Source organism: Canis lupus, chromosome 2 (assembly GCF_003254725.2).
Source record: "Canis lupus dingo isolate Sandy chromosome 2, ASM325472v2, whole genome shotgun sequence".
NCBI classification, from domain to species: domain Eukaryota; kingdom Metazoa; phylum Chordata; class Mammalia; order Carnivora; family Canidae; genus Canis; species Canis lupus.
This window is the reverse complement of record NC_064244.1, coordinates 69,383,379-69,407,545: the sequence shown is the minus strand read 5'-3', so window position 1 is coordinate 69,407,545 and position 24,167 is coordinate 69,383,379. Positions and strand designations below refer to the sequence as shown.

The window sequence follows — 24,167 nt, the reverse complement described above, 5'->3', positions numbered from 1 at the left end:
GAAAGCGACAGGACTGGACCCTACACCTGTGCGTCCCGTGTGCTCACAGTCACACTCACAAGGGCCTCACGCTTGTAGGCAGGTGCACATCCGCCATGTGCCGTGCCCTCCCCCTGGGCCCGTGTCCACCCAGCGCCAGCCTCGCAGAGCCCAGAGCAGCCTGGCTTCTTCCTCGATTTGAGGCTCCCAGGAAATTAAAAAAATGAAAAAACGGTGAAACAGAGTCATAAATGGGGTTAGAACTTCAATATTTACATTGTACAAATTTACACTTTCATCAACAAATATGTGGGGCGCTATAGTTGTGTGATTGAGCAGATGATCACAGGATCTGTGAAGAAGCACATTCCTTCCACATGTGAGGCTGAGTAGATGGGAACCTGGACACATGTTGGAGGCTGTGAGTGAAGCTCTGTGTTCGTCCGTCTGTCCCCGTGGCCCCGTGGTGGTGAGGGGCTTCCTTTGGAGCAGCATCAGTAGGTCCTGCGCTGGGGACCTTGCAGACTGCAAGGGCTCGGTCCTTCCCCGTGGGGCCCGCACACTCATTTACATGCACAACCGCACGTGCACACGCGCGCCCTCGGTGGGGAGGCAGGGACCCGACATTTGCAAACACGCTGGTTTTAGAGAAGGAGCCGCTGTGTGTCATCTTGTCACTTCCGAAGACACAGAGAAATGACAGAGTGCTTGGCTTTGGGGACAGCAGCTGACACTGAGGAATACCCCAGGGGCGTTTCTGCAAACTGTGGCTCGGGAATGGGCCCAGACCCCCACCCAGGGGTCCTCGGGGTGAGGCAGGTAGGGAGGAAACAGAAGCTTCTGGGGATCCTACCTCGTGCCAGGCTGTGCCTGGCCGGCTCGTCGTGTGGCTCCCGGCACCTGCAGGCCCCCCGGGTGAACGTCATCAGGTCACTGTTGTCACAGATAGGAAGTGGAGGGAATCGGCCAACGCTGAATCCTCGACTTGTCCACTCTGATAACCTCTTTAAGGTATGTTCAGAGGAGGCCGGAGGCCTTTCCCCTTCAGCTCCCAGTGCTCTCTGGACCTGCGAAGGGGGCATGAGCGCCACGGCCGCGCCAGGCAGGGCTCCGGCCCCTACGCCTGCCACTCCTCCCCCTCAGGACCTCTCCCCCCAGAAATACCAGGCCTCGTAGGAAGAAGAGCAACAACACGAGATTCATCAGTTTTGGTGAATGCCCTTCCCCGGATAACCCACAATTCTGTCAAGCGGTTAACAGAGCTCTCACGATAGGATGAGTCTTATTTCACACCCTGGTCTTACCTACTGGAAAAACGAATTTCGTCAAGTCTCCTAAAGCACGTGGAGGGAGTCAGATCTCCTACTCTGATGGCAAAATTCATTCCATTTGACTCTTTAATCCCGTCTCTCTGCAAAACGTGGAGCTGCAGTTGCCGCGCCCGCTCGCCCTGCACTCGCTCCTCGTCCTCCCGCGGCCTCCTCTCCCGGCGCCCCCACCTCCGTCTCCCCGAAACAGCGCGGCCGAGAAGCGCAGCTGGGCTGATGGGGACCACTTGGTTGCTCGGGACAATTTTTTGGGGAAAATGACAGAGCTCGAAGCCTGCCTCTCAGCGTTCCAGTGGGGAGAGAGGCGCTCGCTGCTGGAGGCGATTCGCAGACCTGGCGTCCGTGGTCTGTGCAGCAGGAGGGAGGGACGGGGGGTGGGGGTGGGGCGCCTGGAGGACGGCGGTGCCTCACCCCTGCTGGAGCCTGGATGCTGCTCCTGCTCTCATCCCCGCTCTCCTCCCTGCCCCTCTTCCGCTCCTCAGCTCCTCCCACCTTTTCAGATCCGAATCCTGCATTTGGGCCCAGCACTTTACAGTTTGCAAAGAACTTCGTTTGTTCATTGATTCATCCATCCATTCATTCATGTTGCTTGCACTGTGGTCATTGGGGCTCGCTGTGCATCATGATCCTTATCAAGTTCTGGGGTTACAGAGACCTACAAGACACAACCTCTCCCTCTGGGACCCCAGGGTTTGGCAGCAGAGATGGGGTATAGTCGAATGGCCATGACTCTTATGAGAGATGTGTGCCGGGCACACGGTAGGTGCTTCTCTCAGTTAGACCGTGTTGAGAAATTTGTAACAGAAAGTCCACAACAACAGCTCAAGCAACCGAGACATGAAACGATCATGAGCAAAAAGATGTCGGGAGGGAGGTAGTTCCGGGATCGATCAGATGCTCAGTGATGCCAAGAAACCTGGGTCTTTTCTCTTTCCTGTTTATCATCCTCTACTACGTTGGCCTTTTTCCTTATCTTGGTGCCTCAGGGTAGCAAGACGGCTGCCACAGCTCCCAACATCGTCTCACGGGCCAGCATTCAGGTCTAGAGGAGGGAGTAGAGTGAGGCAGAAGTATTTCCCAGGAGCTCTCCCCACCAGCAGGTTTCCCCTCACACCTCCATGACCAGATCTGGGTCCCACGCCCACTCCTAAAACCTCGTCTGGGGGAGGGGGAGGCGGGCCAGGCTTGGCTTCACCCCTGGGCCGGGGAGGCCCGCCAGGTCCGAGCCTGTTGCTGCCGAGCGAACCCAGGGCTCTGCCGGGGAAGGAAGGAGGGGCGGGCCGCTGGGTGGGCGGCCGCCCATGTCCACCGCCTTCTGGTAGGGGCCGTGACCGAGGGTCCCGGGCGGGGTGGGGTCTGGGGTGGTGGCCAAGCCCGGGCCCTGCACGGAGCCCGTGTCCTCCGTGGGCCGTGTGACCTGGTCCATGCACAGCCCCCTCCCTGTGCGGTGGGGCCAGGACGGCACCTGCCGAGGGGGCAGTTGCACAGGTGCCCAGGTCTTGGGTGCAGGCCCCGGTGTGAGGGGTGCTACCAGCTGTTGGCCGTGGCCGCCATCAGCCCCGTCTGTGAAATGGGCGCTGGGGCTCCTCAGGGACTGTCCCTGGGGTGACAAGGGCAGGAGGATGACTTCACGCGGGGGAACGCTTCCTGTGTGTGCGGGCGCCCCTCACGCGTGCTCGTTCGCTTACTCCTTGCGGCCACCCTGGACGAGGCAGCTGTCTGCACCCCCATTTCACAGCTGAGAAAACGGAGGCTCAGGGGGTGACCCGGGTGTGAGGGCGAGCAGATTCCAGCCACCGTGCTCGGACCCACTGCAGGGCCCGGGTGGAGGCGGCACAGGCAGGTGCGCAGGGGTCCCTCCTGGCCCTGCTGAGCGTCCCCGGGGCCCCTGGTCCGGCTGGTGGCCGGCTCCTGATCGATCCCTGTCCCTCCGGAGCTCAGGGCCACGGAACCTGCCTGAGGCATGGGAGGACTTGCCCCTGTCCTGCTGCCCCTTCACTCCATGATAATAAACGGACAATTCCGTGTCATCGGTGATGGGGGCACACGTGATCATCAGACACGACTGTGTCTTGGCCGTGAGTTGGCAACGCGCATTCTGGGGGAAACAATATGCACTTATGCAGAACATAAGCATATGCTAATGATGGATAATTATGGTCCGTATTTATAGATTTACCAAAACATGTAAAACCACTTCTGACAATCATACACCTACAGGCACATCACGACTTAGTAACAGAAGCTGGGGCGGCCAGTGTGGGACAAAAGGGACAGCCCAGCCCTGATGGGGGACCTTGTTGTCACCACTGCTGGGCCCCCAACTCAGGCCTGCACCCGTGGCCACTCTGCCAGCCCTCCTGGTCCTCCTGGCTTCCCAGAAAGACAGAGCCTGTGGGGAATGGGCCTGGGAGAGACCCTGTGGGAGAGTGAGTTTCCCCTTTTCAGATGGGGAAATTGAGGCCCATTCACTCAGTCACTCTCCCACCCAACTGTGTGCTGAGTGCCTAACATGCCCCAGGCTCTGTTCTAGGTGCCAGGGACTTGGCTGCTATTTGGATGAGGACACAGAGGATGATGGTCGGTGGTGATGAGCACCTGGGGGGACACAGAGGATGATGCAGGGTGGTGATGAGCACCTGAGAGGATACAGGATGATGTTGGGTGGTGATGAGCACCTGGGGGGACACGGAGGACAATGCCAGGTCGGGTAGGTTCCCCAGCTGTATCTCTAACACACCTGCCCAAGGGGCTGCGGCTTGCTCAGGTCTGGAAGCAGACTCAGGTCTCCAGGCCCAACCACTCAGAGATGCCCAAGGGCTCCTGCAGGCTGCTGAGGGAGCCCCTAGTCCGTTAGGCTATGCAGCTGCTTGGGGCCTAGACTGGCCTCCACCCCTGGCTCCACCCACCCCACCATCTCCGCCATGCCCTGTGGGCACCCCTTCCTAGGCACAATGGAGCAGGGACCAGGGGAGATAAACAGAGCCACTCTGTTCCAGGCACGTGCTGGAACTGTCCTCCGTGAGGTTGGCGGCACCCTGGCCCCACCCCTGTCACAGCCGGTGAACTGGGGGCACCGGGGTCCCAGAGCAAGGATTTCAGGGGCCCTGTCTCTGCACCTGTTCACGCATTCCACAGTGTTTACAGCCAAGCCCAGTTTGGTGTTGAGGGAGCGGCAGGGACAGATCTGGCCTTCCTGGCTGGCATGGGGCCTGCCGGGGGGATTGCTCCAAAGCCCTCGGGTGATTCCCACAGGCAGACAGAGGCCTGGAGATTTTAGAGGATTCTTTCTGGCCCTGACATTTTGTCTGTCTGTCTAGCTAGCTATCCGCCCCCCCCCACCCCCGACCATCCATCTACATCTGCATCTGCGACTCTCAGTTACAGCAGCACGTGCTCTGCACGGCTCACTCACCACAGTCAGGGCTCACCTGGTCCACGAGGGAAGCCTCCAGTCTCCTGACTTTTAGACGAGGCATGGGGTGGTCCCAGAGCTGAGTAGAGTAAGACTAGGTCCAGGCCCCTTCCCTGGGCCCCGTCACTCACCTCCTCCACCTGCCAGGGCCCGAGATGCTGCTCTGCTGCCCCCCAGGGCCCGGGGGCCAGGAGTGTCCCATCCTTACGCCTGGCTGCCTTGTTCTGTAACCCTTACTTGATGATTGGGACAACGGTCTTTTAAACTCTGCACTAATGACCTCCAATGATTTTAACATCTCATTATCTAATTTTGCTTCAGATGCTCTGATTCTAATCTTCTGTGAGTGTTGCTTTCAGCCAATCTAGGAAAAGACACTGTCTCCAGCCTACACAGCCAGTCCCCGAACCTGGGCCCTCCCGCTTCCCTTTGATTCACAACCAAACCGTCCTCAGCTGCTCCCTTCTCCGGGGCCCACTTCAGACGTTCTGAGTTTATGGCTGTCACAAAATGTTATTAGCCGTGATAATGGCAATTAGAACAATTAGGCCGGGCCATAAACCAACTCAGGATTTAGGACTGACAGTGAGTTTCTTGAGCCCAAGCGGCTGCCATCCACCTGCCGCTCTGGAGCCGCGCTGCCCTGTGTCATGGGGGCACCTGCAGGGAGCCCCCCACCCCATCCAGGGCCAGGGTTCCTTGCCTGTTTGGGTTCCAGCCTCCACCTCCCTTCCTTCCTCTGAGCCTCCTGCTCTCTCCCCTCCCTGCGCTCAGGACAGCATCTCAGTAATTATCCCCGGGGCCTCTTGCATTCGGATTCCAAACCCCAACAGTGGAGACTCAGTCTCTGTTGATGGTCCTGAGGCCCGTCGTGGTGGAGGGAGGCAGCGTGGCCACCTGCTAACCAGCTCTGGATGACTGTGGTTTCCCGTCTAGGCCCTGCCACGGCCTCGTTGTGAGATGAAGGGCAAGTTACTTAGGCTTCCTGAGCCTCCCTCCTTTCACCCTGTAAAATGGGCACAGTTACACCGGCTACATCCGGTTGTTGTAAGGATTTAGCAAAGTAGCGGGAGGCCGACGCCTCGGCTCATGTGTGACCCCTGCAGGCAGCCCCCGGGGGACGCTCTGGGCAAACCCAGGGGCTCTGTGTCCCAGACCCTCATCCGTAACACGGGGACCGTGACAGTCCGGTGTGCAGGCCGCGCGGGCACCCCGTGACTCCCGTGGGTTAGATGTCTGGGGCCGGGGAGCCCTCGATGCACACTCACGGGCCTTGTACCGCGATCAGCGTGTTACTCAGCGGGCAGGGCCGCGCCCGCGCTCTTTGGGCACCAAGCCCTGCACAGGCCCGGCCGCGAAGGCTGGCGCTCAGCAGAGCAAGAGCTGGGACTTGGGAGCCGACTGCCGGGCTCGGGCTCAGCTCCACCGCTTCTGAGCTGGGCGGCCTTGGATGAGTTTCTAAGCCTCTCTGAGCTTCTGCATCTTCATCTGTAAAATGGGGGGGAGCGATGGGGCCTCCTTTGTAGGATTGTCGAAGTGACGAAGTAGGTGAGTGCCCTCGAGTGCTCACACAGTGCCCGGCACTGGGCATCAGCTCTTAGGGCTCCAGGCCCCGAGGGAGCGCGGGCGCCGCGGCCCCTACAGACGCCCCTTCCGGCCACCGCTGCGCTGACCGCTGGGGAACCCAGGCCACTGGCCCGATGACACATTCGGGAACAGACCGTAAGCGGCCGTGCTGCATCGTGTGGGGCTGTGGGGCGGACAATTAGAGGACGGGAGGACCTATAATAAAGGGCTCATGGCGGGGAGGGGACAGAGCGTGGCGCAGGAGCCCAGGTGGGGAGAGGTGCCCGCAGCCCGGGGCAGGACTGGCCTCCTCCCTGTTCTCCTTAATGGCAATGAGTTTTCTTTTAATATAAGTGATGCATATTTATCATAAAACCCTTGGAATGTGAAAAACATATATAAAGCACTGGCGTCTCACCAGCAAAGATACTAGCTAGTGCCTTTCTTTATTTTCAATTTAGATTAGCGCATATTTTTCTACTTGATTTCCCGTTGGTGTGACCGTGTTCTGATCACCTACCATTCGCTTCACTGGTGAGGGAGGCGGTGTCCGTCCTGGACAGAATGGAAGGGCTAACCCCATAACACCTGTCACCGGACAGATGCGACTGACCCGGGTTTCCTGCTCATATACACTTGCAGCCTGGGGGAGGAGGATGCTGCTTGCCGTGCAGGGCCACACCACGCTCGCACGGGGAGCGGAGGGGACCAGCTCAGGCTGGGGAGGCTTTGCAGGAATAAGAGGGTGCTATGCCCCCCTGGTTCCCGTAGGAGAATGTAATTGGTCTGTGTGACTGGTTCCTCACTGGCCGGTCCCTGGAACCCCTTAGGCGAGGGCCTGGTGGACACGGGAAGTAGCGGGGTGGGAGGCATATCTGATCTCTGTCAGGCCTTTGAGGTCCTGTGAGGTTCAGAGCTGTCAAGGCAACATAGGAAATTTTAGGGCTTACAATACAGATGGTCAGGGTGAGCTGGTGTGTGATGTGATGACCTCCTCCCACTCCTGAAGGAATAAGTAATTTCTCTTTTTAAAAAATATTTATTTATTTGTTTGTTTGTTTGGTAGGGGAAGGGGCAGAAGGAGAGACAGCCCTCAAACAGACTTCCTGCTGAGTGTGGAGCCTGATGCAGGGCTCGATCTCATGACCCCGAGATCATGACCTGAGCCCAAATCAGGAGCCAGCTGTTCGACTGACTGAGCCACTCAGGTGCCCCAACAAAAGGACTTCTCACTCCTGTTACAGGTCCATGGGGTCAGCGGGGAGGGCTCTGCTCACCCAGATACCCGGGGCCCAGGCTGATGGGGCGCCACTGTCCTGGGGGGTCAGCATGTCCCCACGGGCTTCTCAGTCACACTGACAGGGAAGAAGAGACCGGAGAACCCTGCTCTGACCCTTAGGTGCTCCCCCGGAGGCTCACTGCCCCCCTCCATTCAAGCCGAGACCATGCAGGTGATGGGGAGGTGAGGCTCTCCCGCGGGGGCGCCCAGAAGGACCCCTGGGTCTCAGTGAACCCCAGCCTCCCTTCTGCATGCTGTGCTCTTCTCCTGACACTCCGGTCCGACCAGTTTTCCATCTCATCATCTATTCTTTTTTAAAAATTAATGAATTTAATATTTCATCACGATAAGTGCCCTCCTGAAGCCCCACCACCTATTTAACCCACCTCCCCCCACCCCCCGCTCTGGTAACCATCGGTTCTCTATGGTTAAGAGCCTGTTTCTTGGTTTGTCTTCTCTCTTTCTCTTTTTTTTTTCTTCCCCTTGCTGATTTGTTTTATTTCTTAACTCCTGCATATGAGTAAAATCATGTAGTATGTGTCTTTCTCTGACTGACTTATTTTACTCAGCATTATCCTTTCTAGCTCCATCCACATCTTTGCAAATGGCAACTGGGGACTGCAGCACCCAGTGCTTCTCCGTTACATCCGGGCCAGGCCCCGTCCCTGCTCCCCTGCACCTCGCGGGGACTCCTTGCTCTTCCACTCTCATCCCATCAGCCACTCATTCTCCACACGTCGCAAGAAGAAGAGCTAAGAGCATAACTCAGTGCTGCGTCCTGTGGCGTCCTGTGGCGTCCTGTGGCGTCCTGTGGCATCCTGTGGCATCCTGGGTCCTTAAAGCCACCTGCAGTCTGGCTCCACCTACCTCTGTATCCGCACCACCTGTCACCTTCCCTCCATTCAAGGTGTTCCAGTCACACAGGCCTTTCTCCTGCCACCTGAGCCTCTGGGCCTTTGCACATGTTGCTCCCTCTGCCTGGAGCATCCTCTAGGACATCTCACCTGGCTGACTCCTCCTTGGCTGTCATGTCTCTGCACAGAAGTGTCGCTTCCTCCCTCACCACGTTGTAGCTGATTATTACACCCTGGGATCTAGCTCTGTACCTGGTACCTGACAGGTGTGTCACCATACGGACCCCGCCTGTCCAGGGCCCTGAGAGGGGGGAGGAGCCTGTGGGCCGGGGAAGGGAATGATGAGGACAGGGGATGTGGGTCCGCGTGTGCCCAGGGATGCCAACAGGTCTCCCTGCCCTGCTCCCTGCTCGCAGCTGCCTGGACAATCAGGATGGAGCCAGAAGCCCCAGCCCTCCGTGAACAAGGCCTGGCACACACAATTGTGAATAATGAGGTCATAAGCCCTCCTAACCTAGCAGGGCCACTGGACCACCAAGAACGTCCCTCACAGGTACTCTGTTGACTGTGGTGGGGGTCACTCTGACCTCAGGCAGAAAGTTGATACTCATAACACATAACGTCCATTGAGAACATAGTATGTTCCAGATGCTGAGCCGAGTATTTTAAATTCTCAGTGCCTCATTTATTCACCCTGAATATCGTTCATGTATTCTCCTTCTTTCTTCCACTTGTTGGACATTTACCAAACCCTATGGTAGCCAAGATGCTATAGCGGAAAGCAAACCAGTATTTACTGAGTCACCGTCATCTCAACTTATCCCTACAATGATCCTTTCTTACAGTCAGGGAAATGGGGCTCATGGTTCAGGCTGAGGTCACACAGCATCTGTTCCAGGTCTTGTGGTCACCCAGTGAGGGACTATCAGACGGTGACATCTCTCATCCATCTCTGTCCCCCACATGCAGGGCTCCCACTCTGCTCAGGGAACAGTAGTATTGCCCACTGTGTGACGGGTACTGCACATCTGCCCCCATGATGACCTTTAGCACATAGTAAGCGCGCAAGGCAAGACCGGGTCCTGGAGACAGATTCAGATCCTCGAGGCTCGGGATTTGCCCGTTGCACCAGCAAGCCTGTGGCTGAACCAGGACTCAAACCCGGGCCTGGCCCATCACCTTTGCTAGCCCTAGACACAGGGATGTGTGATTTCAAGAAAGGCAGGAGGGCTGTATCTACAAGGTGAGTACATCTGAAGCTGAGACATCTGGCTGCAGAAGGAGACATGAGACAGAAGGCAGAGAAGCGAAGATGAACCCCGAAACAGAGAGGGACAGACACGGCTGCCAGGCCCCTGCTCCAGGCCCGGGTCAGACCCGAGTTCCCTACGGTCCCAAGGAGCCCCTGGAGCTCGTCCCCTCCCCTATTATTCTTTGCTTAAACTGGATGAGAGTTTTCTTGTTACTTACAGGGAACCCTGACTCAATGCCAAAGAAACCTGTTTACTTTTAAAATCTGCATTTAGGGAAAAAAAGCTCATTTCTAACAATGCGCGTGTCTCAGAGAGCCCTCATAAATAACAGAAAAATAAGTTTTTGTGAACCTTTATAGGAAATAAAACCTGCAATCTGGGCACATACTTGTTTAACAAGTGATAATTAACCGCTGACAATGTAATTTCAGCATGTTTTTCATTAAAAGGTAATCAAAGACGGCCGTTCCTGCTGAGTCCAGTCTCCCTCGTGCAGCTCAGCCCCTCTGCCCACAGCTGCCGGGCGGGCCTGGAGGGCCCCTGCTCCCTGCCAGGTGGGACCTGGACCCCAGACCACGACATTGCTATTCCATTCTCTGGGCTTGCTGGGCCCCACAGACTCCCGGGAAAGCCCCAGGAGACGGCTCAGCCAGCTCCTCTCTCACTAAGGGATCATCTTCTTCTCCAGGTGTCCCAGCCCCAGATGTGCCTGGAACCCCAGCAGGGACGCCGCTCGGACCGCAGCTTCAGGGAGGGAGGGGGCACTCCTGTGTCCGCAGCCCCTGCCAGGCCTCGGTCCCGGGGGCACCCAGCCCATGCTCCATTTGACAGGGAGAAAACTGAGGCTCAGAAAGGCAGAGTCAGGGATGTCTGGGTGGCTTGGCAGTTGGATGTCTGCCTTTGGCTCAGGACGTGATCCCGTGGTCCCAGGGTTGAGTCCCACATCGGGCTCCCTACAGGGAGCCTGCTTCATCCTCTGCCTATGTCTCTGCCTCTCTCTGTGTGTCTCTCATGAATGAATAAATAAATAAATAAATAAATAAATAAATAAATAAATAAATTACTTTTTAAAAAAAAGGCGGAGTCACTTGCTGAAGGCCACACGGCTTGTGAGCGACCAGAATATGTGAACTCTGACCTGCCTGACTCCCGGGTCCCTGCCACCCCCACCCCACCCCCAAGTCCCTTTCTCTGGTGAACCCTGACCCTTCTGTGTTTTTGTCTCCTCATCTGTAAATTGAGGGTAATCCTAGTCCTCTCCTTATGAGGCCGTGTGAGGAGGAAATAAACTGATATAAATATATCACACACATACATATATTTACACACATGGCTCTTAGAATACTGCCTGGCTCTTAACATATGTTAACTGTAATGAATATTAATTATTACTGTTAATAATCATATAAAAATCATATCAACAAAATATTGATGCTATTATCAGTCCCTTATTATATAAATAATTAATACTAAGCATAGCATCAGCTTCATAGGGATATACTATGTTAACTTCTTTCCTCCAACCACAGGCCATTGGCTCTGCCCCTTTCATCATCTCTGTATCCATGTGGGACTCTGTCCAGAGCTCTAGCATTCATTTATGAGGGAAACTGAAAGAAACCATGATGCTGAGTGTAGGGGAGGAATTGTTTCCCTGGTCTTGAAGGTCCGAGTCCTCTGAGGACAGACATGCTCGTTTTCTGCCAGCTGTCATCATTAAGGCCCACTTCTCTGACCCATGCTTGGCCATGCCAACCATGACCTGTTGGGACATTTCTATCCCCTAGGTCTTCCTCACTATCCCTCAGAGTTTATACTGCTTCCATGCTCCCTCATCACACCAGCTACACAGAACCACTCAGTTCTGCTCACAGAACATTCCATGCCCTTTCACATCTCTGACTTTTGCAAATACTGGCTCCCTTGCTTGGAGAACTTTTCCCTACATTTCCTGCCTGAGGAAAGGTGACTCACTGAGGTCCACCTTGAGCCCTGGTCTGTCTGCCCTGGCTGAACACAGGGCAGAGGCTCTGGATCCAACTCCTAAGGCAGCACCATGTGCCCCACTCGGCATGAGGCCTGTGTAATCTGTGTTCAGAGAACACTCAAGGTGGACTTTATTGTTTCTATTTTCCAGCTAAGGCTCAGGGAAGAGAATTGACTTGCTCAAAGTTACATATCTAGAAAGCGCCAGAGCCCAGGTAGAGACCCATGTCTGGCCAACCCTAAATCCTGGGTTATTGATACAGCCCCAGGCTACCTCCTTTCTACTTTTGGACCATATGTATCCAGAATGTTCTTCCCCTAAAAGCAGCAGAGTATGGTGCCTGTGAGTTGGCACTCACATTTGTCATTGATCTGGGACCCAGGTGTAAATGTTCACAGCTTGGCCACGGGCCTACTCAAAAACATGCTTGTGGACACTTAAACACTCCCAAAGACGTTAGTGAGCATATCCACTGAACTCCAAATCTGTGTCCTCATCCTCATCCTGGCCCCATGTACCAAGACTGGGGCCATATATCCATAGATCCATAGATCCATATATCCAGCTGCCCCATGGGATCCTCAGACTTGGTGAGCCCAGATGGCCTGGGGTGGGTGGGGCAGGAGACAGACACAACTTAGAGACTGGGTTCTGACTCCTGCTTCTGAAAACCTATTCCCTACAAACTCTAGAAATATTTGCTCAAATATAGAGAAAAGGACAAGGATATCCCCAGGCAGTGGAGAAGAAATGATAATCTGGGTGGCAAGTACCACGCTGGGGGTGGGAGTGAGACTGCGAATTTCGGTGACCCTAGGGCTTTATCCTCACAGGGATAAATAAGGTCCTGTGCCCATGGGCACCTACAAGTTGCATATTTGGTCCTTATACAGAGCTGGGGGTTTTGAAGTCTTACATCTTCAGTGAAAGAGTGTATTAGAAACATATATTCTATTGGGAGAAAGTAGGAGATTGCAGGGAATCCTGTCTGTCTCTGGACTCTGAGTGGAACTAGACCAAAAAAGAGTTATCTTTGGAATTTGTAAACACAGGCCAGGACCTTCCATGGGCTTACAGTTTTAACTTACCTCATAAGTTTGATTTCTGAACAGAGGTATGAAGGCACTAATCCATAATTAGACCCAAGTGGATGGTTCTTCTGGAGCATCTGAAGAATCCAATCCAGATTAGCTCAGTAGGGCCACCTCCTCTGCTCAGGCTATACCAGATTCCCACAGAGAAGGCCTTAATGAAGAGGACCTTGAAAACCAAAATTACAAAAGAAATGAAGAATGGATATCTTAAGCAAGAGGTAACAGACAAACAAGAAGAGAGGGTAATTTAAAAAATGCCAATTAATAGAATGATTCTAGGGGAAATCTAATACAAGTATGCTTAAAATAAAGACATGAAAGGAAAAATCTAAATCATAAGAATGGTGGGGGGAGGGATGAGCAGATGGAGCACAGAGGGTTTTTAGGGCAATGAAAATACTGATATGCTGTTAGAGTAGTAGATACATGTCGTTATACATTTGTCCAAACCCACAGAATGTAAAACACCAAGACTGAATCCTAATGTAGACTATGGACTTTGGGCGATTGTTATTTGTCAACATAGATTAATCAATTATAACAAATGTACCTCTATGGTAAGTGATGTTGTTAATAGGAGAAGCTATGCATGTGTGTGTGTGTGTGTGGGGGGGTGTTATATAGGAAATATCTGCAACTTCCTCTTAATTTTGCTGTGAACCTAAATTACTTTAGAAAAGGAAATCCTTTTAAAAATCATCACAATAGGACCAGATATTGTAAAAAAAAAAAAAAAAAAAAAAGCAGGTATGTTGGAAAATAAAATATTTTAAATTGAAGTACATAATTTTTCGAAGATTTTATTTATTTATTTGAGAGAGAGAGAGAGAGAACAGAGTGAGAATGAGCATGAGTGGGAGTGGTAGGGTCAGAGAGAGAGAGAGAAGCAGGCTCTCCGCTGAGCAGGGAGCCCAACATGGGGCTTGATCCTAGGACCCTGGGGTCATGACTTGAGCTAAAGGCATACTTAACTGACTGAGACACCCAGGCACCTACAAGTGTATAATTTTTGAAATAAAAATATAATAAATGAATAAAATAGCAGATTAGGCAAAGATAGGAAGAGAATAAGTGAATAGGAATGTAGACAAAAGGAAACCTTCCATAATACAGATCAAAAAAGCAAACTGGTATAAAATATGAAAATGATATCAAGACACATTAGATTAGATTTGAATAAGATAGTCCATCAAACATGAAATAGGGGTTCTAGAATATAAGAAAAGAAGGCATGAAAGGGGAAATGATCAAATTGATAAGGAACCAGAATTTTTGAGAATTTTGAAAGATGATTTTCAGATTCAGGAAGTCCTATGAATCCTAAGAAGCCTTTTAAAAAATCTATATTTATGGAGAGACCTAGCTTTACTTCTAGATTTTCCTATGCCTGTATCTGTATCAATGGAAATCGATGAACTACAACTCCAAACATAATATTGAGAAGGAAAAAATAGACACAAATGAGAGCATATTGCATAATTCTATTTATAAAAAGTTCTAAAACAGGCAAAACTAATCCATAGTGTTAGCACTGGTTAAAATTGGTGGAGTGGTAGTGTATGAAAGGGAGTAGGAAGGACTTTTGAATATACATTAGAAATAGTTCACTTTAGAAAAAATAAAAGGCAACCAAGGAAAGGATGGATCAGCTAAAGAAAGACAGATTGACAGCAGACCATTCCACAGCAACAGTTGAGACCAGAAAACAGTGGAACAATATTTTTTGGTTCCAAGAGGAATAATTGCTAAAGTAGAATTCTAGTTCTAGCTAGGCCATCACTCAAAATTGAGGGAGAGAACAAAGATATCTTTAGATAAAAACTGAGTTTCCTACTCACCAGATCTCACTGAAAGAATGAATAATGGATCATGTCAGAGAGAAGGATGTTGAACCTAAGGGTTACAAAGGCTTAGCATGAAGGCAGGAAAAGCAAGTCTAGCGCTCACTGACTAAGTGAAATGAGAGGAGAACCAACAATAACAATGAGAACTCGGTTAGGGCAAGTAGAAAAAGACAATGGAATTGACACTAGAGGAAACCAACCTCCAGGCTAGTGGAGGCATTTGAAGGGGCAGGGTCGTTCAGGGGGAGAGAGAGCTGCTGAGTAGTTTTAGGCTGTGTTAAGTCTAGATGAGAACACCTCTTTCATTTTAAGTCAGCTAACAAACAGAGAGGAGAGGGGTGCTTCCAAAACAATAGAAGCAGAAAGGTAATGGAGGATATTTGATCACTGTTATGGGCAGGAGAAAATGAGTCAAGAAGAGAGCAAAGAGAGAAGCAAAGGAGAAAACCAGGATGGACAGAAAACACAAGGTGAAAGAATCCCAGCTCTGCTATTTGTCATCTTGTGACTTTAGCAAATGCCTCCCCCTTGGTCTTAGTTTCCTCATCTATAAACTGGGGCCAATGGCACAGTTTGTTAAAGGGTTCTAGAAGCACATTCCATGGAGGGGCTTTGGGAGGACTAGTCCAGTGAGCACCATAGGAGAGGGAGCCACTGTCAGTATTGCCACAGTTCGCTGTGCCAGGCATCATCTAGGCTCCCAGAACAGTCCCTGAGGCAGGTACCACTGCCATCATCACTTTACAGGTTGAGGAAACAGGCATGGCAGGGAGAACCATCCCGAGATCACAATGCTGGGGAATGGCCAAGGACACAAACTCAGGTCCTCTGCCCCTGAAATCCCTGGTTGGCTGTGACTTTGCATAGCTGACCTCACCTTTCTGTGCCTTCATTTCCTGATCTGTGTATGGTGGGTGCACAGGGAGGTCATGAGACTGGCAGAGATGGAGCACATGAGCTCTCAGCATCTTTCCCAGCACACGGTGACCACTCTATGGATTCTGAGTCATATAGACAAGGAGCCCAAGAGCTGACATGACCTCATCGATCTGTGCCAACTTGTAGGCATCAGGCTCTGGGCTAGAATGGAGCTCTGGGCAGGAGCATTTGTCTGCCTGTTTCACTGATCAGGCCTGGGGAATGAATGAATGAATGAATGAATGAATGAATGAATGAAGTATTCTCAGGTCCTACTCTGTGCATCCATTATTCTCATGAGAATGCTCCTCATGCCTAGGAGCTTCCCCAGCAGAAAGCAGATCCGAGAAGCTATGTGGCAGCAGACACAGGCAAGCCTTCTGTCAGGACAAAGAAGGCCACCTGACACCAGCCCTATTCTTCCCCTTCCCACTTATCACTGCCTGACATATTTTATAACTTCATCCTGTATGATCTATATTCCCCCGTACACCTCCAGCTCCATGGGAGCAGGGACTTTGTTCATTGCTGGGTCTCATGATTGGTGCTCAGTGACATCTGTTGTGCTGTTAAGCTCTGCTCTGGGCTCAGAGCACTGCTATGATATCACTGCTCTGAGCCTCAGTTTCCCCATATGCACAGCAAGGAGATGACATCCCCTTGCATCACTGCAGGGATGCAATGGGACTGCTCGTCTGGTCCTTGGTGCAGGGTGACAGGTGGAGGAGCAAGGGACCGCCCTCGCCTCTTTGCAGCCAGGGACCTTGTGTAAGGAATGGATTTTATGAGCATTGCAGGGCGAGCGTCTTCTTTTTTCTTTTCTTCTGTGGTGATAAAGCTTTCTGCAGTGGAGCTTTATTTTGTCAGAAGAATAAGAGATTATCAAAGTGGCTCAAGCAGCCTATTGAGGAAATTTCCACAGGGACAGAGGCTAGAAGCGTCTCTCCTAAGACAATCTCTGCTTTATCTTTGCTCTTCACTTGGTCGATCGCAGCAGCAACATGTTTGGAATGTTTGCCCCGCGTTTTCCCCATGTTCTTTCGCCCACACCTGTGAGAGCCGCCTCCCGCTCCAGAAATGAGGACTCAGAGGTGTGGGGGGGAAGTGCGATCTGCCCGCGGACGTGGCTGAGCTTGGACTCAAACCCCAGTCTATCTGACACTGAGGTCCCTGGTTCTTTGCTCCTTCAACACCCAGAACCCCCCAGTTGTGTCGTCATCCACACCTACCTGGCAGGAGTCAGTGTGTCTTGTAATAGGGACATTTAAATACTCATGTTTAATTGTGTAGAAAGAAGCTGGATCTCATTTCATAGGAGCCACTACTGCCTCCTTTGATTTTTAGAACTTCCTCTGTCTCTAAGAGCACTTCTTGATGAGCAAGGACAATTTGAAGAGTGTAGCAAGTATAAGAGGATCCCTGGCTGCCTATCCAGCCACCTGTGTCCTTCGGGGTGTGCTTGACTGCCTTGGTACAGTGAGCAGGGTCCCCTTGATCCAGTTCCTGGCGAACCTGCTAGGGCTGCCCTGAGAGCCTGGACTTACTTGGGGAGAGCAGAGGGCACAGGGGAATCTGAGCAGGGATGGTCCTGCTGGGTGGAGCTGAGTCCGGGGACTGTCTGGTATGGTCACTGGGTCTCTGTACCCAACACCATTGACTGAGATAGGAAGTAGATAGGTCTTGGGACTGGTGGCAGGTCCTATAGGTGATGGACCCCAAGCTAAGTCATGGTCACGTGATTCCCTGGGCGCACCAGGGATCACTTCCAGGTTCCTGACCCCAAGCACAAGAGTGTTCAGCTTGGCTACACAGAACTGTGTACTCACTCCTCTGCTCCTTGAGGCTTCTGGGATGGAGTCCACACTGCATGGGGCTCAGGCTCTTTGGGATCCCTTCCCACTGCCCTCTTTGGCAACCCTTCACTCCCCTCCCACCCCTATCACTGCTAATTAGGGGAGGGGGTTGGCTGTCACTCAAATGGTCAGACACAGACAAGTGCATCACACTGGGGAGCCAGGGGTGGGACCAACTCTGACCCTGACCTGGGTCTCCAGTGAGACCAGATGAAGGATTTCATCTCCGAGGCCCCAGGGAGGGTGGGAATTTGGAGAAGCATCTTCTCCTCATGGGGGAGGTGACCAAGGCCCAGAGGAGAGAATGACTTGTTTGACATCCTGGACCTGGTTTCTCCTAAACCTGAGCTCTGTCACAGCATCACCTGGCCTCGGGGTCTCACAGGACCATCACAGCGACAGCACCAGCTTCTTTCCTCATCCTCAGGCCACTCAGCAAACTTTCCTATCCTGACATTAATTATACTTCTCGGAGGTTAATTTGCAAGGAGACAGTAAAAATGTGTTATTCAAATGGCAATTATTAAAGTCATGCTGGGGGTTTGCTCCATAATAGGTAATTATCTGTGACCTAATTGTGAAGGCAATGTAGTGGTTCCCACTTAGCTCCTTCCACTGAAGCCAGAGTTAATCCCAGGGAGTGGCCCACCCCGTGGCGTCACTGACACTTGCTCAGTAATAATTTTATTAAATCCAAAGTGAAGTCACCTTAGGAACCTTCTCTGAGGAGAACATGCTGGAGGTGCAAGCCCCTGGCCGCAGATGTCTGAGTGGACACACTTTCCTCAGAGTGGGGAGCTTTCTGCTCAATGAATCACTTCCTCTCACAGGCAGCCGGCACGCATCGAAGCATGCATCCCCTTACGCATGTATGCAATCATTCATCTGCTTGCTGTTTCTTGTATGTTCACATCCATCATTCCTTCCCTCATGCTTCAGGGGTATTTTTCAGACATGCATTGTTTCTTTTTTTGAAGTCTTCAAATACTCAGTCACGTGCTATTTAATTCCTTGCTTCACCCTGCGGTTCCCTCATCTCAACTTCTGCCATGTCCTCTCGTTCACTGCTTCTTTCTTCCCCTGCTCACCCAAGTGCTCAGCTCCTCGTGGTCATGGGGTCTTCCTTTCTCACCCTCCCCGTGTCGGCCCCTTCTGGCCCTCACTCATCCCTGAGTGCTCAGCTATGCTCACGTTCCTCACATTTCCTTCCTTCACCTGCTTAGTAGTTCATGTCTTTCCTAATTCATTCATTCATCTAGGTACATCATTTGACAACACAAGCTTCTCTGTGAGTGTGCTCATATGTTGGCTGGTCTGTCTGGTGTGCTTCCTGCCACCCCCACCCCACCAGCCTATCCTGGGCACCGCAGTAAAAAGGGCCTGTTTCTCCCTTTCTTTTTTTTCTTTAAGATTTTATTTATTTATTCATGAGAGACACAGACAGAGAGGCAGAGACATAGGCTGAGGGAGAAGCAGGCTCCCAGCAGGGAGCCTGATGTGGGACTTGATCTCAGGACCCTGGGATCATGCCCTGAGCCAAAGGCAGATGCTCAACCACTGAGCCACCCAGATGCCCAGGGCCCTGTTTCTCTCTGAGCACACTTCTCATCATGGTGTAATAATGTCAAACACACATGGAGGGAAGTACATACATGGTGAGTGGAGCTTAGAGAGTTCTCAGTAGCTGAACATGCCATGGCACCCACACCCCCCCCAATGCCCCTGTGCCCATCCCAATGGCTCAAGCATTGTCTGAGTGTGGGTCCCCTGGTGGCAGTACCTAGGACAAGGGTTCTTTACCTGTGGTCCAGGCAAGAAGTTAACACTTGAGGGCAGCACGACTGTGTTATCAGTTCTGTGACCAAGGGTGGGGGCTCAAGACCAGATCCGATGAGGAACCAGAAGGCGGCATTAGGCACACAGGGCACAGAGCTACCTACCAGAACAACCAGAGATGGGTATTTTATAGGAGCTGCCTCATCATTGCTTGAGGGATCTTCTCAAAGCAGGAGCATCAACACCCAGACAGTTATGTCCTGCCATATAAGGCATTGGAGCAGGATTTGGTGGCCGGAGAAAACCACTCGGCCAAGCGCAAGGGCAGGTGGTTGGGGCCTGGTCTCAGGCTGAAGTGGTCAGGGCAGGTCTTTAAACTGGCACGTTGGGCAGCCCGGGTGGCTCAGCGGTTTAGCGCCGCCTTTAGCTCAGGGCCTGATCCTGGAGATCTGGGATCGAGTCCCATGTCGGGCTTCCTGCATGGAGCCTGCTTCTCCCTCTGCCTGTGTCTCTGCCTCTCTCTCTCTGCGTATGTGTCTCTCATGAATAAATAAATAAAATCTTGAAAAAAAAATAAACTGGCACGTTCCTCAGGCTCTTCCTTCCCACCCTCCTCCACCTCCGGGTCATTTACTATCCTCCATCCGGGCCTCGCCTGGACTCACTGTCCTGCTCCACCCAGATGGATGGATCAACCAGCCCAAAGGCTGCATTTTATATATTGGGGAGACTGAGGCCAGAGAGGGGAAGTGACAGATTTGCAGATCACCGGCTGGCTGTGCGACAGTCTAACCCCCACTTGGGGTCCACCTCCTCCCTGAATTCTCTGCCAGAAACATTCAGGGAGAACAAAGCAGAGAAACAGGGAGCCGCTGCCTTTGAAAAGTGGAGACTGATCTGCCCTGGGGGCTCTCTGCTTTTTAGAACCCCTGCCCTGCAAACAACACACACACACACACACACACACACACACACACACACACACCCCAGCCACATTTGCTGAACCGCAGGGGCTGCCAGTCTCACTTCAAAAGAAAAGCATGTGATCGCTCACCCGTGTGAATCTAGCATGCTATTGATGTAATTATATCCAGTTAAAATCCCATCTGGAGAATAGATTACAGGAGAAAGGGTTTGACCCCGGGAGAATGCAATCACCACGCAGGTACTTTGATGCCTAAACTTACTTCATTTAAATCGAGAAAGAGGACACAGCCTTTAAAGGTTACCCTCCCTCTTCACAATGGGCTGGGTACAGGGTCACGCGAGCACTTGCTGACCGTGTGAAAGGTCAGGGTTTGCCACTTGTCTAATCTGGCCCTCTCGTCTCTCTCCATTGCTACCAAGATCTTCCACAAGGGACTTACCTCCTGCACAATGGGTGCCCCCTGCACAAAGGACTCCTTCCCTTGCACGACTTATCCGCAAATTTTCCTTGCAGCCTGGGAGTCTTTTTCCTCTCCGTGGAGAGACTGGACACGGTTACTGGGCCAAGAGACACAAGGCTGGGCAGCCGAGAGATTCCATTTCAGATAATCTGCTCCATCCTTGTGCCACTAGTAATAGCTACCAGCTCCCGAGCTCCTGTTCTGGGCGCTGAGCCTGGTGCTTCCCACAAACATTCGCTGCAGCCCCGCAAGGGGGAGGCTCCTTTATGTGTCCACCATTGACTGTCTCCTCTCTGGATCATGGTCAAGCTGACCCAGTGGTCTCTCTGGTTCCATGGCTCTGCCTGCCTGTAAATCCCACCCTACCCCTGCCTCTGGACTCATGAAACCTGGCTAGTCTTGCTCTCAGAGTGAAGATGGCCACTGAGCAAGCAGGATTGGTGCAGAGGATGCTGAGGTGCCCCCCCCCAACCCCCTGTTCTCTTATTTAGGAGTGGGGGCAGATAGTGAATTGTCATGAAGGAGGAAAGTGGTTCCTGACTGGCATCTCACGGCTGGCTGTGGCTCCGAGTCATGGGGAGAGGGATCTGGGAATGTCCACTGGCCAAGCCATCAAAGGAAATTGGCCTTTGGGTTGTCTTTGGCCCGAGGACCGGGAGTCATGAATGATGGCTCACCCATCAGATGTATCTGGCACATCAAGCACCTTCTCTCTCTAGAGATCATGTGATCACTTGAATAAATAGGAGCCATCTGTTGATCATCTACTGCACTCATTTGACAAATATCTACCGAGTGCCTACTAAGTGCTGGGCACAGTGAGCCCCATGAAGCTGGCAGTGAGAGACAAGCCAGATGGACCCCCAGCTCTGTCCGCTGTGGTTGGCATCTTGGTCACCACGTGAGAGCTCCCCTTTCAGGCGCTGGCCACTCCTGCTGCACCATCAGCCCCCCACAGCCATTTTCTACTGGTCTTCCATCTTTTCTTGTCCTTGGGGTTGGGGATGGGGTGGGTGAGGGAAACCAATGGCCCATGGAGGACAAATCACAGAACCAAGTGGGGGATCTTCCCCCTAGGAAATGAGCAGTTCTATGCAAATTAATTTAAGCTCAGCCCGTAACTAAAGAAGAAAAAAGAGCTGGTTAGATTCATTTTCTTAGTCAGCTTGTTCAAGTCTAGGATTAATCTACTCATCAGCTTAGCTCATCAGGAGCAAACATGCTTCTTCAGGAGTTTTCTAACTGAAAATAATGCCTCATTAAGTTAAACATATTAACCTGAGAACAGAGTTGATGTCAGACAGACTAATGAACGTCATTACAGGGAATGCGCTGTAGTCGGCAGAGGGACGGACCAGCCACTGGCAACTGTGTGCAGATGTGCTCAGCTGTTGTCTTTTGGGTGGTGGATGGTGGATGTGGAATCCCGGAGGGAGGGACACAGGAGAGGAGATAGCCAGGAGCTGCGGGGAGGCGTGCCCCAGAAGCAGTGCCCCCCATGAAATCCAGCATCTTTGTAGGTGGTGAAGGGTGCGTGGCCAAGGGAGGCATCATGTGTGACATGACTCATTGCTGGGTCTGAGGGGAGGGACACTGGGTTTAGCCTCTCATACAGGCCAGAGAGGGGCACCTGGGTGTCTCACTGGTTGAGCATCTGTCTTCTGCTCAGGGTGTGATCCTGGATACCCGGGATTGAGTCCTGCACTGGGCCCCCCGCAGGGAGCCTGCTTCTCCCTCTGCCTATGTCTCTGCCTCTCTCTGTGTCTCTCATGAATAAACAAATAAAATCCTTAAATTTTTTTTAAATGAATAAATAAAACAGGCCAGAGGGCAGGAGGGTTGGAGTTCGGGCATCAGAACACCAGGGTCTAGTGCCTGGCGTCCTCCACATCCCAGTGGAGAGGTTCTGTTCCAGCCCATTTTACGAAGCAGAGTGTGGTGCTAGGCACTTCCACATGTGTTATATTCAGGCAACCCTCGCAGAGACTCCCAGGGAGATGGGTATTTTGGGCCTGGGATTACAGATGGGGACATTGAGGCTCAGAACAGCGAAGGAGCTTGCCCAAGGTGACCAGTGTGTGGGCGGGAGAGCTGAGGCTGTGACCTAAGCTGCCTGATCCTGGTGGAGGTTTCCTCTCCCAGCCCCATGGCCTCGCCCTCCTGGTGGGCTCTCTTTAAAGCCCTCCTGACTCCATCCTTGGAGACTCTGTGATTTCTTAATTACATCTGTGGAGAGAAGCGCTGTTTCCGCAATCACACCAGGACCGGGGGCTGTGAGGCAAATCACAGGGCTTAGGAGCCAGGTAGATCTAGATTTACATATGTCCCAGGAATATACCAGCCATGAGCTCTGGGTCAAATGAGCACTCTGAATGGAAGTTTCCAACACACAGTGGGCACTCAGAACACGGGCCCTCTGTTGTGAGTCGGCTCCAGGCACACCCGATTGGATTTGGTCATTGGTGAGTCTGGGCAGGTGGAAAGCAGAGGCACAGAGTTGCCCTTCCTGCAGAGATGGTCCAGTCCTGAAGGTGGGGATGGAGAAGAGTGGGAAGGGTCTGGAGACAGAGGTGGAAGCACTGGGACTGGCCCAGAGAAAATCTGGGAGACAGCATGGAAGTGGTGCCTGGGCCAGAAGAAAGAGTTCTGTATGAAGGGCCAGTTCCGTTGGAGGCTCCATCCAATGTCAGGTAAGGGGAAAACATAGAAATCCGTATTTACCACATCACCATCTCCTAGCTGACCCTCTGGCATCTTCTTCTCCATTGATGTATAAGGGGATGGACAGATGCTAGGCCTATGCTTGAGCCATTGTGTTGAAGATCTCATTTGATTCAAAAAAACAAAACCCTCCCCGAGAGGTGGTTAGTATCAGTACCAGGTGTCAGGTGAAGACACAGGCCCAGAGACGTTGACTCGCCAGGGTGACGCAGCACAGAAGAGACGGCTTTTCTACCCAGGGCTTCTTGACCCCAAGGACCATGATTGCCCCACCCGCCGTGGGGCTGCCCACATTCCTGCTACATGCAGACGTCTGGAAAATGCCTGCTACTGAGTCCTCTCCCTTCCTGACTTGGCTCCGAGGCAGGAGGGGTCTCACGTGAACACTTCCCAACCTCACCTCCGGGGAGGCAGGCCCCACCACCGCATGGCAGCGCAAGCCCGAGGGACCCGACTCAGAGCTGCTGTTCCTGCCTTGCGGAGGGGGCCCCGCTGCTCACCGGGGGCTGAGAGCTCCCCTCACTGTGAGCACCTGCTCCTTCAGAAGGTGGGCTCCGAGCATTCTGGCTAAGCCTCATGGCTGCAAACTTCAGGTGTCGAATGGTGCGATGTCGGGTTTAATTTCACCGCAGTCATTTCTGCAGTTATGTTTAGCACCGTTCTCCTCCATAAGCTCTTTCTTGGAGAAGTGCATTCAGCTCCATCAGAAAATATAAAAGGATGGGGATCCCTGGGTGGCTCAGCGGTTTAGCGCCTGCCTTCGACCCAGGGCGTGATCCTGGAGTCCCGGGATCGAGTCCTGCGTCTGGCTCCCTGCTTGGAGCCTGCTTCTCCCTCTTTCTGTGTCTCTGCCTCTCTCTCTCTCTCTCTCTCTCTGTGTCTCTCATGAATGAATAAATAAAATCTTTAAAA

General features: G+C 52.4%; 1 long non-coding RNA gene across 1 annotated transcript; it reads right to left on the bottom strand.

Moving 5' to 3' along the window:
- Nucleotides 1–241: 241 nt before the first annotated feature.
- On the bottom strand, nt 242–20,898 carry LOC118353959 (uncharacterized). Its single transcript, XR_004813700.2, has 3 exons — nt 20,514–20,898; nt 12,750–12,921; nt 242–2,349 (listed from the first exon to the last, which is right to left on the bottom strand). It is a non-coding gene; the product is annotated as an uncharacterized LOC118353959 (long non-coding RNA).
- Nucleotides 20,899–24,167: the final 3,269 nt, after the last annotated feature.